The following is a 19,452-nucleotide window of genomic DNA, read 5'->3' as shown; positions in this document are numbered from 1 at the left end:
TTAAAACAGGTTTTGTTTTCTGCTTTTCCTGGTTGAACTTTATGCCAACAAATCCTAGGTAAGGACTTAGGAAGCTGCAGTAAGTCAAGGCACCAGCAAGATCACAGGATCTGCAATCAACAGGGACCTTAATGGTACCAGAGAGCCTTTTTTTGCCAGGCCGTAGGAGGTGGATGCAGTAGTTGAGGGGCTAGAGGGATCCCAGGACCTTAATGACACCAGTGAGCCAACTAAAATACAGGAGGCTGAGGCCAGGTACAGCACGTTTGGCCAATGTGAGCTGAAACATATTTCATTCTGAATTTCCAGAACCATAACCTCAAACAAAATGTTCACCTTCTTCTGATATTCACATAGAAAGATTGCACAGAATCTTTTGCCTAGAAATTCTACTTCCCTGGAACAAAGCCACCAGGAAGATTGCTTGGAGAATTTAAGAGATGTGTGGGTTTCAGGTGGAGAAAGAGGAAGTGAGTAAATGGCAAATGCGGTTCAGAAATGGAAAGGGGTCTGTGCAAACCCACCAGGCTCTCTTTGGTGGAAGGCAGGCCGTGTGCTCAGTGCTCCTTTTGCTGAGGTCACTTTTGTTATGTTTTAGGTAGCTCCAATGAAAACTTCGAGTACAGGGGCTTCCCTGGTAGTCCAGTGGTTAAGAATCTACCTTGCAGTGCAGGGGACACCGGTTCGATCTCTGGTCCCAGATGACCCCACATGCCACAGAGAAATTAAGTCTGTACACCGCAAAGACTGAGCCCAGGCCTTCTAGAGCCCAGCTCTCCACAGCAAGGGAAGCCACCAAAGCGGGAAGCCCAACCACCCAACTAGAGCACAGGCCCTGCTCGTTACAAGTAGAGAGAGCCTGCAGGCAGCAAAGATGATCCAGTGCAGCCAAAAAGAAATAAAATTATATTTAAACAAAAACCCCTTCAAGTACAGTGACTCTCATTGGCTCCAGTAACTCCTGCTCGATGTTCTCAGCACACCAGCGTGTGGGGTCTACAGGAACCCCCTCGACCCGTGAAGGCCCAGAGTCTCCATCGACCACGTGTCTCCACCACTGTGCTGTGCCGTCTCCCCGCTCACCTCTGCACAGAACTGCTTCTGATGGTGTCACTCTTTAGGCAGGGGAGTCATTCTTGTGAATCATCTAAGAATTAATATCTCACCTGCAATTTTATTTCTGTATTCCTTAAAAGGAGTTCCTTAAAATCCCAATTGTATTCCTTAAAAGAGTGTTTTAACACAATCTTGATTTGAACACCTATGTTTTTATTTACCAACTTTCATGTCTCCTTCATTGTGTCCTGTGCTCTGGCACAGCCTCTCTCTTGGCCTCTGCTCTTGGCCTCTCAGGAAACAGCGTACAGGATGTGTTAGTTGCATCGGCCCTCCCTCTCACTGGCTCTTTTCTGTCCTCCCTCATCTCCATGACATGTGTAACTGTGTGCACATCACTATCACCATGACACCCTCCCTCCCTTGGGAAGCCTGTTATCACCTTCCTGCTCCTTTCTCTGCTGCCCCGTGTGTGTCCCTGCCCGACACTCACAGCAGCCTCACAGCAGGCGCTCTCCCTCACTCTTCTCTCCAGAGCTCCTGCTGGAATTTCTGGACACCACCTCCCAAGTATTTACCTCTGACTCTGACTTCTCCTTCCCTGGTGGGCCCTGTAGCATCTTCCCCTGAGTGAAGACCACAGATGAAACCTAAATTCTCCTTCTTTCCCAGCTACCTTAGACTCCCCTGTGGATGTCTCCTTCTCATCTAGGCTCAGTGATTCAATATCATCCATGAACCATTTTTCTATACTCAACCATCTATCTGGCCGTATTGATACCATCTCCAGGGGAGTGGGTGGAGCAATGATGGGCAATGTTGAGATGGCAGGTAGAGTCCAGACCAGGCAATGAGGGCATGAGAATGAAGGACAGTGCTAAGAAGAACAGATTATAGAGAAGTCACAAGGGCAGAAGAGGTTGGAGAATGTTTTTAAAAACAAATCAGGGAGAAATCTGGGAGAGGAGAGGTTGAGTCTTAAGGAAAGAGAAATGATCATTGCATAGCTCCTCGGGGGCAGGGCAGGGAATCCAGCAATGTGCTAGTTTACCAGCAACATCCTATCACATGCTGTATTTCAGTTGGAAATACTTCAGGCTACAAATCCATTAGATTTGTAGAAATTCCTAATGCATTAGAAATTTATACATTTTCCTGCAATGGAATAAATTAGGCTAAGGTTATGCATTACATTGTTTATTGTGATGTCAAGATGTCATTTTATATTAGTGTTTATTCCAATGTGGACCAGTAAAGCATATTATAGTACATCGTCTATTCACTGGACTGATTTGTGGAAAATAGTGTCCCAAGAGAGAATATTACCCAAGATAGTGTCAGCTGAATATAAGCAAGATACATAAAACACTGTACACACTGTGCGACCATGTATGGTTTTAAATGTGGTTGTGCTCAGTCACTCAGTCATGTCCCACACTTTGTGACACTATGGACTGTAGCCCACCGGGCTCCTCTGCTTATGGCGATGCTCCAGGCAGGGATACTAGAGTGGGTTGCCATTTCCTGCTCCAGAGGATCTTCCAGACCCAGGGATTGAATCTGAGTCCCTCATGTCTCCTGCATAGGGAGGTGGGTTCTTTACCATTAGCACCACATGTGGAGTGAAGAAGAAATAGATATTCATAGTTGCTTGTGTATCCATAAAATGACATTCTGGGCCATCTCTCCTGATCCAGGGGCTAAGACTCTGCACTCTCATTGTAGGGGCCTGAGTTCAATCCCTTGTCAGGAAACTAGAACCCACATGCCACAGCTAAGAGTTCCCATGAACAAGGTCTCACAGGCACAGCCATATAAATACTTAGAAAAAACAAACAAACAAACAAATAAACCTCCGGAAGCTTTTCCTGAGAAACAAAACACGTGGCTGACTGTGGAAGCAGCAGGGCCTTGACAAGAAGGGAGGGGGTAGGAAGAACAATGTAATATAAAGTATTTTATATATCTAGGTTCTTGAACCTTGTACATGTATTACAAGTTTCTCAGAAATGCCAAGACATTACAAAAAAATTTTAAACTTCTAAAGAATAAAACTCACAGCGTTATTTCTACAAACTGAATGAAAGTCAAGTTTGTTTTATCAGATTATCTGGCTTCTCTAACATATCTTCTCAGGCTTTTCCCACGCTACCCAGACAGTGGTCCATACGGCACTATCTGGATTCTTGTCATAACCGGAAGTGAATCTTTTACACTATCCTGGGTCCTTGATGTCCGGCAAATGAAGGACGACGTCATCACGTTCCTTGCAGCAGGGGCCCTCTTAGGTGGCACCAACCTTTACTTCCCAATGGAGCAGTACATCTACAGAAGGAAAAGTGGCGGCGTCTACACTAGGAATCCGAAGAGAACCTGGGAGAAGCTTCTGTAGGCAGCTCATGCCATCGTTGCCACTGAAAACCCAGCTGCTGTCCCTGCTGCGTCCTCCAGGAATCCTCGCCAGCGAGCTGAGCTGCAGTTTGCTGCCGGCGCTCCTCTGGTCAGCCGCTTAGCTCCTGGAGCCTCCACTAACCAGACCCAGGCAGCTTCCAGGAGCCAAGAGTCCTGGTGGTTACGAGCCCAGGGCTGACCGCCGGCCTCTCCCAGAGGCATGTATGTGAACTTCTTACCATCGGTCTGTGTGACACGGACTCTCCTCTGCACTCTGGAGACGACCCATTCCCGGCAACCAGGGAGCTCCGTCCGTGGGTCTGACTCGGCAGATGCTCACCGGGGAAGTTCTGCCCGTGCGCGGCACCGTTTCCTGTGAACACTCTTGGGAGGTCATGCCTGATCTCTACATCTGCAGATTCTGAAGAGATTAAAAGGGAAGAGCAGGTGCCAGCTGAGCAAGCTGTGACCAAGGAGGACTTCACCGTGAATGGGTCACTTCAGCAGCTGAGTGCAACGCTACTGGATCTGAGGTGCTGGCATAGTCCACAGGCGGGCAGGCGAGCTCGCTGCCTACTCCGCAGTTCCCCCTGAAGGCTGGCCTGCAGCGCCCACTGCTCAGGCCACTGGATGGGTAGGCACAGCACTGGGTGGGCTTCAGCTGTTCTTTCACAGGCTCTTCTCTTCAGTGGGGGCTGTGCTGGGTCCTTGCTGCTGCACAGGTGTGCTCTGGTTGCGGTGAGCGGGGCGCACTCTCTGGTGCCTGGCCTTCTTGTTGCAGCGGCTTCTCTTGTTATGGAGCATGGGCCCCAGGGCCCCCAGGCTTCAGTGGTGGCAGAGCGTGGGATCAGGAGCTGTGGCCCCCAGGCTGTGGAGCACAGGCTTGATGGTTGTGGTTCACAGGCTTAGTTACTCTGAAGGCACGTGGTATCTTCCTGGACCAGGGATTGAACTCATGTCTCCTGCATTGGCAGGATTCTTTACCATGAGCCATTATGGAAACCCCACAAACTCTTAAAATGGAAATTGGTTCACAGAAAATAAGCAGTTTCTAAATAAATAAATATGTCTACTCATGAGAATGTTCTGTGACTTTTGCTGTTTTCCTTTCACATAAGAGGAAAATTTCCTAATTCATAATTCATTATGTTCTTCCCTCAAACAACATTTGCAACCACTAATTTTATTAGCTAAGCTTGTCCAATTTTTAAAATACTTTTCTCCCACTTTCCCTTATGCACTGTACATTCTTTATCAATTGAGATAATATTTTATCATTGTTCAGTCACTCAGTCATGTCCAACTCATTCCGACCCCATGGACTGCAGCACACCAGGCTTCCCTGTCCTTCACCATCTTCCAGAGATTATATTTATACTTCATATGGATAGGAGGATAATCAGTTGACTTCATACTTGAATTATTTCTCTGAATCTGACATATTAATATGCTAGTAAGATATAAAACACTTGACTGACTTCAGCATAATAAAAAATAACAGAATCAGGTGACCATATCTGAAGACTGATTATAAAAGCAGCAGCCATGTTGATGAGGAGCAGTGACACATGGGGGGACATTTTATGTGGTGAGAGAGGGGCGCTGGCCTCAGGGATTTAAAGGGCTGCTTGAAAACAGAGTGAAACTCGGCTCAGTGGATGGACCTCCTAGGAGTCACTTCCCAGGGACACACAGGACAGAGTCCTGAGCATCCTGAGTGCCCACAAGGTGGTCTGAAGCGGTGGCCAGGGCACCCCTCTGCATATCAGTGGAGATGGTAGCTCTATTGTGTGTCTGTACAAGTCTGTATAAGGTGACCCTGCATGCAGAAAAACAAATTTGACTAAATGGCAGATGGCCTCAGCTCTAATAGTAAGATCTTTTCTTAAATCAATTTCTTTTTCCTCTCAGCTTCTCCGTCTGAAAGGAGTTACTCTTCATGAGACCCATTCTCTTTTAATTCCCTTCTTCAAAGCCTCAGATTTTGTAGCTTTTTTTCAGTAAGTATCTTTCCGTGTTTATTCCTCAGACAAGACAAGCAAGAGTAAATGTTTCTTATTGGACTTTAAAGATAAACAAGTACTTTTAAAATCAGACTTTCCAAACGTTCTAAATTCATTCATGTTCTCACTTTAGTGTCTTCAATCCTAAGCCTGTAATGAGCGTTTTTACTTCATTCAGACACAGCTCTGGGGAGTGAATTGGTGGCGGGGCTCCACAGACCCCTGGAATTTTGAACTCTCGACAGTTAGATCTCTTTTTACAGAAGTGTTAGCAGCCAATGGAGCAAGGCGCATCTAGTGCCAGATTACAGGGCTGACAGCGGGGAAAAGACAGTTTATTGATGGTAGAAAAGATCTGCCTTCTGACAAGCAGCCGCTGCTCACGGTGAGGCAAACCGGAAGTGCCTGCAGACCCAGAGACCCGTGGGGAGGGAGCGGGAAGCTTCAGCCACATCCCTTATCAGCGCAGCCTTCAGAAAGGGGTCCTTCCTTGACCTGACTCGTGCTTCCTGTTTCTTTAACTCCCTGTGCTTCGGGGCTGCTCTGCTGAGTTGGACTCCCCTTTGCTTTTCCTAGATCTCCTTGGGGCCTTCTCACAAGGCCCGGCAGCAGGCAGCAAGCAGCGGCACCATTGGGCAGGTCTGCTCCTGTAACTCCTCTGGCAGCCATGTGGCTGGGACAGCGCGCTGAGCGTCCACGGTCCCTCTCATGGGACCAGAGGTCGGAATGTGATGGGACTAGAGGTCGGAATGGGGAAGAGGGAAGGGCTGCCTTTGCTTTCTTTCACTCCCGGGCCAGGAGCTCTTAACCTGAGTGATTTGGAGAGCCCAGGGAGCCTGTGCCCTCCCTGAAGTGATGCATAAAATGCATCTGTGCACCAGCTTTTGTTCAGATAAGAGTAAATGCCCTGGATTCACCCCTTCAGAATATTTTATCTTTGTTCCTAGTCTGTACAGATCCTGTGCTTTGAAGCACAACACCGCTGCAGTGATTTCATCACACTTCCACTGCTGCCGGTCCCTAGTAAACCTAGCTTTCAGAATCAAGAGAAGCTGGTGGCTGACAAGGCTTAAAAACATCCTTTGAAGTTTCTAGAATCAAGAGCATTTGACTGTACTCTACTGGAACATTTTAACGTCTAGTAGTTTGCTTTTCGCTTGTGAGCAGCTAGGTCAAATTGTTTCCAAACAAGAAAACCGAACTAAAGTCTATGTGTCTGACCAGGGTTACAGGACACAAACTACTTTAGGGCGGGTCCCAGGTCGGCCTGAGATTCTGTCATTACCAGGAATCAAGGTAGCAAAGAGCATTTGTGACACAAACGCTAAAAGCGTTTTATTACTGGATAATTTGGGTTGGGACAGTTCCCTAGAGAAGAGAATGGCAACTCACTCCAGTGTTCTTGCCTGGAGAATTCCATGGGCAGAGGAGCCTGGCAGGCTACAGTCTAAGGGATCGCAAAGAGTCGGACACGACTGAGTGACTTTCACTTTCTTTTTTCAGTTTGGATCTGCAGAGAGGTAAAGTCTTTTCTGTGGATTTTTGTAAATGCTTCCTACAGATCCAGTTATGTGGCTTTGTGTTCTTCTGAAATTGCTCCCTTGACATTGATCTAGACTTCGTACACTTATGTACCAAATTACTTTGTTTTCTGTGCAATGGTGGTAAAACAGTTTAAAAGCAAGTTCACTTTCATGCATTGGAGAAGGAAATGGCAACCCATTCCAGTGTTCTTGCCTGGAGAATCCCAGGGATGGGGGAGCCTAGTGGGCTGCGTATATGGGGTCACACAGAGTCGGACACGACTGAAGTGACTTAGCAGCAGCAGCAAACAAGTCAAAGCCTGTGAACTGTGTTTCAAACAGGCTGAAAGCGCCACCTACTGTCCAATCTGCAGAGGTGCCCGAGGAATGTAGTCTGAGCCTTAGGGACTGAGAGCCACAGGAACTAGGATATTAAGCTAAGTTAGACTCACATCTAACTATACTTTCCAGTTATATGCTATTTATAACGAGTTATGTAATTATATTTACGCTCTCTCCTGAGCATTCTCAATCTTTGGTTACAGAAAGTAAGATATTGAAAATCACTGAGCTGTGGCAGATGTAAGAAACAATATCAGGCTTTCATATGCTTTCCATGGGTCCCGATTATCCCACACCAAAATGCCTTGAGAGTTCTGGAGCAAAACTGCTCTTTGCCACTTTTATTCCTAGTAACGACTGAGGCCCAGAGCTCCCTAATTAGCCCCTCCTGAGGGGAATTGACTGTATTTATTGTACATGTTTAAGAGATGACAGAAAAAGAGAAAGCTCTAAAATGGCAAAAGCTTTCAGGTACACCAAAAGGGTGGTTTTTAATGTTGGTTTGAGTGTTTTGTTTTTAGTGGAACAATCCATTATAGAACAGGCCAAAATAAGTTTAGAGAATAAAGTGTACTTTTGCTACCTCTGAGAGATACTAAATAAAACATGTCTTTACTAGGGGCCTGGCATAAATTCAACTTGCCTTGGACAGGTGACTGACTTCCAGGCTGCCTTAAACCCAGCAAGCATTCAGGGAATGACCCAGTGACTGGAGGGAACAGCAGTGTGCAGCCCGCGTTTCACTGTTTGTGCTGCTCGTGTGCTCTTTCTGTCTCTAACCCTTCAGCAGATATTCACTCTCTTCTACACAGCTTATCATTTGCTTGACTCTGAAATACATTGGTTCGGTTTTTATGATAAGCTGGTTCTGTACAATCATATGTAAAGTGTTTATTTAAATACAAACAATATACACTCTTGTTCAAGTTCCTCCTGAGTTAAAAGTACACAACAAAACTGAATAATTTAGAGTAAAAGTAAAATTTCTCTTTCATCCTTATCAAAGTATCTGTGGTTCATTTGTATATATTCCTCCAGAGTTTTAAAAAACATTTTCAAATATATATTTATTTACACACAGATAATATAGGTTCATTTTTAGTTCAGTCAGACAAATAATGTGTGTTGTTTTACAACTTGGTTTTGTCATGTAACAGTATGACTTTGAGGTGTCACCATTTCCTGTTTGGGGGTTTTCCAGTGGTTTTAAATAGGACTATAAAAATCTTTCTTTAGAACAACACGATTCTGCTATTAGCAGACTAGGTTCATCTAGCATCCACATTCAGGGAAATTCAGAAATGGCTTTAGTTGCCCTGCGCATGCCACCATCAGGAATGGAGGAAACTGAGCAAGGAAAGTCTCAGCAATGAACACCAGGCACCCCGTTAACCCAGCGCTAAAGGAGGAGGGCGGGGCGAGGACAGCTCACGGGCTGGGGGAAGGTCTTGTGATGCCTGTGTCTCCAGCCTGGCCGGTAGCAGCCAAGAGAATCCAGGAAAGAGAGATAGTAGGAGAACAGTGGAGGGCAGGAAACGAGCCTCCTGGCGGCAAAGCACAAAGGGCTCAGCAGAGCCTGGGGAGGACAGGGGTCCACGGAAGGAGCCAGCGGAGAGACACCCGGAGGAGGCGCCCTCCCGCTCACCCCACCCCAGAAGGTGCAATGGGCCGGGGGCAGGGTCGAATCCGCTCCCCTCACTAAGACTGTGCGCTTCAGGCTGGTCTTGGGAACACACTTCTTGTTGCACTTGAGTGATTCAATTATGCCTCCCTGTAATTTCAGGTTGGGTCTTCTCTGCCTGCCTTCCCCTCACTTTTCACTCTGGCCTCAGTTTTCATTTTTTTCTGGCAAACAAAATATGGTCAGCAGGCAGAGTTGACTGCATAAAAGGCAAAAGTCTGCCTCTGAGGAGAAATGTATACTCATATTGTTATGCTAGTTTATTTATATGTATTAATTTAATTTATTATAATATAATGCTAAATAAATACATGCATATATAATGTAAATAAATATTAAATGTTATATACTGGACTTCCCTGGTGGCTCAGATGGTAAAGCGTCTGTCTACAATGCGGGAGACCTGGGTTTGACCCAGGGTTGGGAAGATTCCCTGGAGAAGTAAATGGCAACCCACTCCAGTACTCTTGTCTGGAAAATCCCATAGATGGAGGAGCTTGGAGCAGGCTACTGTCCCTGGGGTTGCAAAGGGTCGGGCAGGACTGAGCAACTTCACTCATTCACTCACTATTATTATTTTAATAAAATATTTATATATCCATGATATATGTTAATATTAATAATATATAGGCTGATTTAGTCAACAACACCCCTGGTGAGAAGACTAATGAAGACTAAAGAAGTCAGAAAAAAAACAGAAATTTGAAGATCTTTGCGAAAACTCCATGCTCAGGATGTAAATGGCGAGATGTGCATGAAGGTTCTTAGCCAGGGCTCCTCACAGACTTCTCCAGGCCCCTGTCATGGTCAGCAGTGAGAGAGGGAGTGAGGGTCTGGGCAAAGCCCCCAGGCCCAGGCCGGGCCAAGCCCTCTACAGTCTCCTTCTTTCTGTCACCATGCGTCACCTCCTCACTTACACTAGTGTAAACGAGTGTTATCACTTCTCCCATAGAATGAAGGGTGTGTGTTGCAGGAGAGCTGGAGTGAGCTCGCTGGTGACACAAATCTTAAAACGATAGAGAGGGGGAGTTGGAGGGAAGGAGACAGATAAATAGACATATGTGCCCTGGCTGTAGACTGTAGTGTGAAATTTATGACATTAAAACTGGTTAGCCTTTAGCTTGTATTTTTGTCAGTGTGTGTATTAAACAATTGATGAGTTACCTAAATATCATAGATTCTAAATCATAAACTAGGATTTTAAAATACTGTAGTTTTCTGTGTTACCAAAATGCACTTTGAAGCCAACGTTCAGATCACCCAGTGTCTTCTCTTTGTGTTTGGTCACACGTTCTCTTTTTAAACTTTATTTTGTATTTGGGGTGTAGCCGGTTAACAAACAGTGTTGTGACAGTTTCGAGTGACACCAAGGGGAACAGTTCAGCCAAACACACACATGCGTCCTTTCTCCCCCACACTCCCCTCCCATCAAGGCTGCTACACAGCATTGACATCCATGTGCCACACAGGGAGTCCTTGTTGATTCCTAACCAAAGCGGACATTTGTTGCTTCATCAGAGACTCTGTCAGAGTGTTTCCCAGAGGTTAGTGAGGAGTTTCCTGGGAAACACTCAGTCCACCCCCTGTTGCCAGAGGAAGAGTGTTTATATACGGGTGTTAGTTTCGGGAGAATTTGATGAACCGGACCAGCTCGTACAGAGATGGAAACAGCTTGTCACCATCAACACTGTCACCGTTCCCCAGTAGGTTCAGCCTCCCCCGAATGCGCCCTGAGTCCTGACCGCTGAGCAGGCCAAGCCCGCTCTCAGCCCCCAGCACCTCTTACTGCAGGGCCCAGCCTGCAGGAGCCCTAGGGACTGACAGCTCGTCCCCTCCTCCCCCTACTCACAGGCCTGCATGAGCCAGCTCCCTGCTCTGACTGAAGGAGGAAGAAGGCCCAGCAGCAGCCCCAGAAGAAGCACACAGGGGACCCTCCATTCCCAGGAGTGCGGGCTCATCGTGCAGGGCCGAAGGGACACAAGGGCGGGAGAAGCCTCAGTGCTGGACACTGTGGGAGCTTGTCTGCTGAACAGACTCAAGGACTGTCTGTTGGCCACGGGATCTGAGGAACAGGAGAGATTTGGATGGACTGGGGCTAGCTGGGAGGGTTTGCCATGGTCTAAAGCACAGGCTGTGTCTCTCTGGGCTGAAAATATTAACTGCTGAGCACTAGCTCCCACCAAAAGAGGGTATTGGTTAGAGGTGTCCTGAGATGTAAGAGCTTCTTAGGGAGACAAGAGGAGATGCTAGGAGAATGTGAAATGCCTTGTAGAGCCTGAACCACATGCCCAGCCTTCTGACCCCAGTTTTGGGAGGTAGCAGTTTCTTATGCATGTCCCTGGTGGCTCAGATGGTAAAGAATACACCTGTAATGTAGGAGACCTGGGTTCAATCTCTGCATCGAGAAAATCCCCTGGAGAAGGAAATGACAACCCACTCCAGTATTCTTACCTGGAAAATCCCATGGACAAAGGAGCCTGATGGGCTACAGTCCATGGGGTCGCAGGGACATGATTGAGAGACTAACACCCTTTCAGGTGAGGGCAGCCGGTTTGCTTGGGCCTGATCAGAGTGGGGCACAGGTGAGTGTGGCTTCTGACAAGTGAAAGAGGCTTTGGGCCTAGAAAAGAAAACAGCAGTCTCAAAGGCCCTTGCTGAATTTTCTAACTTTGGGAAAACAAAACCAAACTTTAGGTCCCGCCCTGATGCTCCAGGCTGGTTGCATCCACCTGGGACTTATCACCCCTTGTCCTGAGGATTTATCACCCTCTGCCCAGCTACAAATGCCATCTCAACTACAGAATACCCAAAACATCCCGCCAGACTAACATTTCCCTTATTGCTCCCACAAACCTCCCATTAAATATGAAGCCTCCCTGATCCCTCTCAGGCTCAGCCTGGTCATTAGGCTGACTGCCACCCCTCCTTGTCTGAATAAAGGTAACCTACCTCCTTTGAGGTCGTCTCTCCTTTTCTGCCTCAGTCCAATCTATACCTTACAACCAGCACTGTCCAAGAGAAGAGGGCAAACAGGTGCCCCCTAGAAGTCAAGACACAGGCTGCTTAGTCAGCAAGACACCTGTGAGGAAGTGGAGTGGGCACCCCATGGGGCCTCTCCCGCTGTCCCCGGGTACCCTGCAGTTCCAAGCTTTGGCCTGAAAGCGTCATAGAGAAGGACCCTTTGTATTCTACCTATTACGAGTTAACCACTAAAGGAATGTTGCCTATAAGCTTGTACATATAGTCCCATCTCTGGGAGCCCTGCATCCCAGGTAATGAGCACCAAGCCAAAATAATAACTTTGTTTAGCTTGCAGGAAACTTCCTGACCAGACTCACCTGTGAATCACAGCAGGGAGGCAGACATTAACACATCCCCTCTGGAGCCTGATCAGAATGAGGAAATAGTTGACCTTCCTCCCCCACCACCTTTAAGAATTAATATAAAAGAAACCTGAATTCTAACTCAGGCAAGATGGGTCCTGGGACAAGAGTCCCGGGTTTCTGAATAAAGTAACTATTCCTTGCCCCAAGAACTCATCTCTCAATTTATTGGCCTGTCGTGAGGTGAGCAGGACAAGCTTGGACTCAGTTACAGAAGAGCTGACAGTCTTGCTTTTGGGGGGGAAGATTTCCATTTTCATTCATTTCATCATTCATCATGTATTTGAGTCCTGCTCAGAGCCAGGCCCTGCCAAACTCACCTTTGGAGACCCAGCTCAGACTTCACCGGGTCCAGGACGCCTTTCTTGATCCCATGCTCTGCCCGCACCATTTTCTGCCTCACCCAGGACCCCTCAAGTCTTTAAGCACGCTGCGATGAGCTCTCCAGCTTGTGAACCCTGTGAGGACCTTGAACAGATGCAGAACGGGGCTCAGAAAATGTGATGATGATCAATAATCAAATCAATGAGCTGGTCAAACACAAACCAGGCTTAAGTCACATTCACCAAAGGTCATCTTCTTCTCCCTCCTTCCAGAGCCAGAGTTTCAGGGGGACCTTTACCAGGAGCCCAGGGTTCTTCTCTGACACTAACCTCATCCAAAACATTAATAGTCTGGGTGGATTTTATTTTCAATTTTACTTCTTTTTACACTTGAAGTCACTTCGTGGCTATTCCACTAAATACTGAGTAACTTAATGATCATTTCTGTAGTGTCTGCACCAAGAAAGCCCAATACGGGGGTAGGATACTGAGGAGGAGAAGGTCAGGGGAGTTGGGGTGTGAAACAAGAGGCAGGCAGCACCCATCCCCTTTGTACTTAACCAACCTGGCTGTGATTACTGGGGTCCAGATGTCTCCTTGCTGATGGTCTGTCCTTTAGAGCCAGCTGTAGAAGTCACAAGACAAACCTGAGTTCTGGAGCCCCTATGTGATCCAGAAGCGGTCACCTGTGCCTTCAGAGGGTCAGTTTCTGACTCACAGTGATGCTATCCCAGAATCGGGTGTGAGTCTGTGGCCAGCCCTGCTCACCACGAGATGCTGCAGCTCTTGCCCTGCCCTGAAACCTGTCCCTGAAGCCTGGCTGTGTTCAGGGGACGTCTGGACAAAACAGGCATGAGCGAGTAGGAGAGAGTGGGCACTTCAGGGGCAGAGGAGATACAGAGAAACTTGATTTCACTCTGGCCACTTCCAACTGGTCCCAGCCTAATGCCACTTATCATACACCCTGAGTGGACACGATCTCCTGAGAGCTCAGAAGACTCTCCTCAGAGCTGGGATGTGGAGCTCTGGAGGATGGGGCTGGGATAGCCCCCACATGAGGCTGGGGCTCTGGGGCTCTGAAGCTGGCCCAGGGAGTGGAGCTGGCCCTGGCAGGTTTGCACTGTGTAGTTTGGCCTTCAATGTAATGCTTATATATTAGTTTGCTGGGGCTGCCATGACAAAATCGCACATCCTCAGAAGCTTGAATGGCAGACATTTGTTTTCTTACAGCTCCAGAGGCTGGACATCCAAGATCATAGTGTGGTTGGGGTTGATTCTCCAAGGACTTGCTTCTTGACTTGCAGACAATGAATTTCTCTAGGTCCTTACTTGACCCTTCCTTTGTATGCACCCATTCCTGGGTTTTCTTTCTGTGTTCAATTTCCTTTTCTTACATGCACAAGAGTCATACTGAATTAGTGCACAACTTAAAGGCCTCAATTTATTTATCTCTTTAAAAACTCTTTCTGCAGATATAGTCACATTCTGAGTCTCTTCAGGTTAGCACTTCAACACATCTCCCTGGGGGGACACAACCCAGTCCATCAGAGTTTATCAAGGTCTTCCTCATCTCAAGATTGCATACATATTTATACTTTATTCTTAAGGTTTATGGTATCAAATTTTATATTAAATGCCACTTAGAATTTATTTTGATATGTGGCACAAATCTTACTGAGAAATAGATTATACAAAGAAAAGCTTGTAGGTAATATAAGTACATAATTTGCAGAATATTAGTAAAGCAAATTCTCATGTTCTCAACACCCACTCTCATTTAAAAAGATTCTAATTTTTCTGTATATGTCAATTCTATGTCATTCTCTGCCTTTTATTTGAGATTTTCACATGCATATGAGTTCCTAAACAGTACACAGGCTTTTCCTCTTTTGTCCCTTTATGTAAGTAGAATCACAGTGATTATCCTTTTGTGACATAATACTTATTTTGTGTGTGGTATCGGTTTCTGAGCTTCATTCATTTGTATGCATGCCATTGAATTACTTTTACTGCTATATAGTTGGAGAAGGCAATGGCCCCCACTCCAGTGCTCTTGCCTGGAGAATCCCATGGATGGAGGAGCCTGATGGGCTTGCGGTCCATGGGGCCGCTAGGAGTCGGACACGACTGAGCGGCTTCACTTTGACTTTCCACTTTCATGCATTGGAGAAGGAAACGGCAACCCACTCCAGTGTTCTTGCCTGGAGAATCCTAGGGACGGGGGAGCCTGGTGGGCTGTCATCTATGGGGTCGCACAGAGTCGGACACGACTGAAATTACTTAGCAGCAGTATATAGTAGTCCATACTTTAAATGTACCAAATCTACCCATTCTATTGTTGCTGAATGTTGGCGCTGTTTACAGCTCTTTGCTGTTAAGAATATCATTCACATGTATCTGCTTTATGAGCTGGATGGGAATTAATGAAGCCTAGGGTGTGCACTTGTGCAGCTGTGCTGTGTTACAACAGTTGCCATTCCGATTAACAAGGAATGACAGCTTCTTCTGTTCCACATCTGAGCCAGCCTTTCATAGTCACTCACAAATGTTTGCTCAACTGTGAGCTGTGAGATGGTGTTTTGTTGCAATTTTAACTAGTATTTAATTTATCACAAATGAAATTGATCACATTTTAAATGTTCATTGGACTTCCATGTTTCACCTTCCATGCAAAGCCTGTTAACGTGTTTTTGACATCTACTTTAAAAAAATATTTGTTGGTGAAAGATCTTTACACTTGTTGCACATGTCACTTCCTACTCCCTGGCTTTTGCTTTCCTCATTTTATGTCTTTTGATGAGCAGCAGTTGTTACTTGTAACATGATCATATTTATCCATCTTTTACTTACCTGTTTGTTTGGCTTTTTAAAGAAGTTCTTCATCCCCCAGACATCATAATAGCATTCTGTTAGGTATGCTCCAAAAGGTTTCATGTTTTTTGTCTTTCACACTTAATGTTTAATTTATTAATATCTTCAATTTAAGTTTCAACTTACCTGCAGTTTATATTCATGTCTTGTCTCTGAAGAAAAACAGCTTCTTTTCCAGCAAAGCCTGTGGAGAGAAGATAGCACCCTACCCTCTCCCCACATCTCCCTTCACCCACAGCCCCATCCCTAGAGGCTGTCAGAGATGCAAGAAATAAGAGAGAGAGAGAGCAGGACAAGTGGAAGAGAAGGATGGCGCTGATGCCTTCCGTGTGTGGTGTGGGATCTCTCCCCCAGGATGGAGCATTTAAGTAAAGGCTTGAAGCCAATGGAGGAATGAGCTGTCTGTCGCTGGAAGAGAAGCGTGTTTCAGGGGAATCAGAGAGAAAGGAAATGCTCTGTGACTGAGGGGGTGTTGGGATTTCAAAGAACAGCCCGGGGTGCCATGTGGTCCAGCACCTGAGAGGAGAAGGCGGGGGTGGGGGGGGGGATGAGGTTCATTTTCACAAACGTTCCCGTTCTTCACATGAGCTGCCTCCACCTCCAGGTAAAAAAAAGCCTCACTTTTAAAGACTCACCTGAACCTCCCCTCCTCTATGAGACTGTCAGGGTCCCCAGACTCCTGGGCGGAGCGAGTGGACTCTCCACTGCCCTGTGATGGGGGTAACTTTCTGTATTACCAGCAGAGAATGAGCTTCTCAAAGAGAGATTTTGTTCTTTATCACTAGTGATAAAAATGTCCAGTAAATATTGGATGAATTTACAAATGAATCCAAGAAGGAATGAAGCTAACATTTTCTTCCATCTTCACCATGGCCCATTAGAAACTGGGTATAGTAGGAACCCTGGGCTTCTGTTAAAAAGAATCTAGTAATGGTCAGGTCAGTCTTTAACCTTGTAGGTAGGTCCTAGGAATGAGACTCAGGCCAAAGCTTCCTGCTGCCTCCCTCTCACTGAGAGTTGGTGACCAGTCAGCCCTTCTCTCTGTGTTCCACCCAGTGGGTGACAAGGTCTGCAGACTCCATGGGCCAATCTTCAACCTGGCTTGGCTCTCCTTGGCCACCCCAGATTCACAAGTGTGCATCTGGTACAGGGACCAAGAAGATGATGTCATTACCTGCTATGAGTCACAGCCCTGAGACCCTGGCTGATTTGCATTTGCTTCTGATGACAAGGGCGCCTGCCTGTCTCTGAACAGAGGGCTGGCCACGCTGCCCTGGTCAGCTTCCCACACAGACAACCTCCTGTCATTTCACCTTGACTCCTCCTGTCCCTTTGCCTTATTGGGACGTCTTGCCTGTGACAGCCACTGCTGTTCCTCACCCTGAATGAGGAAGTAGGTAAGTTCTTATGACCCTGAGAATCCCCAGGTGGTGAGTTATGTGGCCAGCCCTGGCCTTAGCACCCCAGGATGATCACCGACCTAGCCCGCACTGAATGCAGTTGATTCATTCTGCCTGAGAGAGAGGAGGAGAAGGTGGACTCGGGGTAGGTCCTGAAGGTATTTACTGAGTCAGAGATGCTGAGATCAGGCCTGGTTTTCCTGATGGGGAGTCTGAATCATTGAAAGATGGCAACCTTCGCCAGCAGTCTGGGGGCTCAGGAAGCCTGGCCAGCCTGCGGGCCCTCTGCTGCCCCGAGTGAGCCCGCAGACAGCTGCTCTGGGGTCCATGCGCTGCTCTCCTCTTGGGATTTTCTGGTGGTTTTGGTTCATTGCTCCCCTCACATCTCCTTGGACTATTCAGCAGAAGTGATGCGTGCCTGTTCCCTGAGACGCTGAACGCTGGAAATTCCTCCTTTTCTGTGACCTGGAGTTTTGTAAGCATTCTAAATACCTAACAGAATCAGGTACAAAATGTCAGAAGAAGAATGAAAATAAAGAGAAATGAAATGTTATTTTTTTTTTTGCTGGACTCTGTCTTTTAAAAATTTAACTGATTGATTTCTTTTGGCTGCACTGGGCCGTCACTGCCGCACACCCGCTGTCTGCAGTGTGACCTGCAGAGGCTCCTCTACTGCGGCGCCTGGCTTCTCACTGTGGCGGCTTCCCTTGCTGTGGAGCACCCGCTCCAGGGTGCGCACACTTCAGTGGTCTGGGTGCACAGGCTTCGTTGCTCTGTGGCTTGTGGGATCTTCCCAGACCAGAGATCAAAGCTGTGTCCCCTGCATTGGCAAGTGGATTCTTAACCACTGCATGTCCAGGGAAGTCCCCGGACTCAATCTTTCAAAAGAACTGAATTTAGTTTCAGAAGGGAAGTATAGCACGGCACACAAGGTCAATGGTGGTTGGGGGATCTTTAAAGAACTACTCTAAAGGAAGTCCTAGGATGGCTGGAAAGAGCACTCGTGGTGAAATAAATGAAACAAGAAACCAGACCCAGAATTAGAGCTGCTGGGGACAGAATGGGGCGGTGCTGGGCCTCTGGGCACACTCTTCTCTTTCACATCAGCTGCTGCCCACAGACATCATTTAGGAAAATAGCTCTGAGCAGGGGAGACTTGGCAGATTAGTTGGGGAGGGAACTCAAGGATTCTCACCATACTAGGGATAGCTTCTCATTCTCCTGGGGCCACTAGATCATCTGAGATATTTATTTCAAGAGCGAACTTATGGTTGAGGCCTGAGCTCTCTTATGAAGACAAGGGAGTAGGTGGGACTTGTACTCAGAGGAGGCACACCCTTTTGGGAAAATGGGAAACCTGGAGATGAGCAGGGTGAAATGAAACAAATGATTATATTTCTTATCTTTTAAGAAGATGGAGGGTGTCAACTAAATATCAGAATATGTTTTGAGTGAGCACTCAAATTTGTTTGATGAAGAAAGTAATTAATTTTCCTTCCTTAGAGACAAATACCTTCCTATACAAAAAGTATGAAATGAAGAATGTTTCTGCCAATAATATTTAGCAGGACAGAAATACATGTAGTATTTCACCATGCCTCTGAAGGTGTCAACTAGATTTCACCCCAAATTAAACTTCCTCTGCATTTGATGAGCGTGTCTGCCCTGTGGGACTGTGACAACCACCAGGGGACTCATGATGTATGTGCTCCTGCTTCTTTCCTGTGCAAGGGGGTTTAAGAGCTTATCTGTGTGACCAGAGTGCCTGACCTTTCACCAAGACATGACCCTTAATGTTGTTTCACCTACCACTGAAAAGGTTCACAGTGGCTTGGTTACATATCTGAGGCCATGACAGAACTAAGGTTCGGGCTCCAAAGCTGCCTGATTCCCACATGGGGAGGACTCAAGATGACTGAAGGCACTTGCATCCAGAGGGTCAGGGAAGGGCACAGCAGGAAGGGTGGGGACTCTAAATGACTTCAGTGGGTATCAGAGAACAAAGCCTGATGCATTTGATCAAGAATTAGTTATGGAAATGTTTGAGAGTGGTGTTTGTTCTGTGGAGTCAAGATTCCCCAAATGATCACTGTGAGGGTTTCCTGGGATTTGATGTAAATCATAGGAATTGAGTATTAATTAAATAACTCTGAATAAGTAGATCTAATCAGAGTATAAAGCTCATGACTTTCATTTTTTTCTGTGTAAAATGGAAATATTACTACATTGTTTATGCGGGGAGTAGCCCATAGTATTTTTGGAGAGGGCAATGGCACCCCACTCCAGTGTTCTTGCCTGGAGAATCCCAGGGATGGGGGAGCCTGGTGGGCTGCCATCTATGGGGTTGCACAGAGTAGGACACGACTGAAGCGACTTAGCAGCAGTAGCAGCAGCCCCCTAGTGTTTTACCTTTGACCCCAGAGAAAGGAAGGTTCCCTATTTCTCTGCATGCCCGTGGTTTGGTGAGAGGAGTCACCCC

At 46.7% G+C, this 19,452-nt stretch overlaps 1 pseudogene; it reads left to right on the top strand.

Moving 5' to 3' along the window:
- Positions 1 to 2,886: 2,886 nt before the first annotated feature.
- LOC133235950 (small ribosomal subunit protein uS2-like) lies at positions 2,887 to 4,077 on the top strand (annotated as a pseudogene).
- The last annotated feature ends 15,375 nt before the right edge of the window (positions 4,078 to 19,452 follow it).

The sequence above is a fragment of the Bos javanicus genome, chromosome 2 (genome assembly GCF_032452875.1).
Source record: "Bos javanicus breed banteng chromosome 2, ARS-OSU_banteng_1.0, whole genome shotgun sequence".
NCBI lineage: Eukaryota > Metazoa > Chordata > Mammalia > Artiodactyla > Bovidae > Bos > Bos javanicus.
Note: the sequence above shows the minus strand (reverse complement) of the source record. Positions and strands in the feature narration are given on the sequence as shown.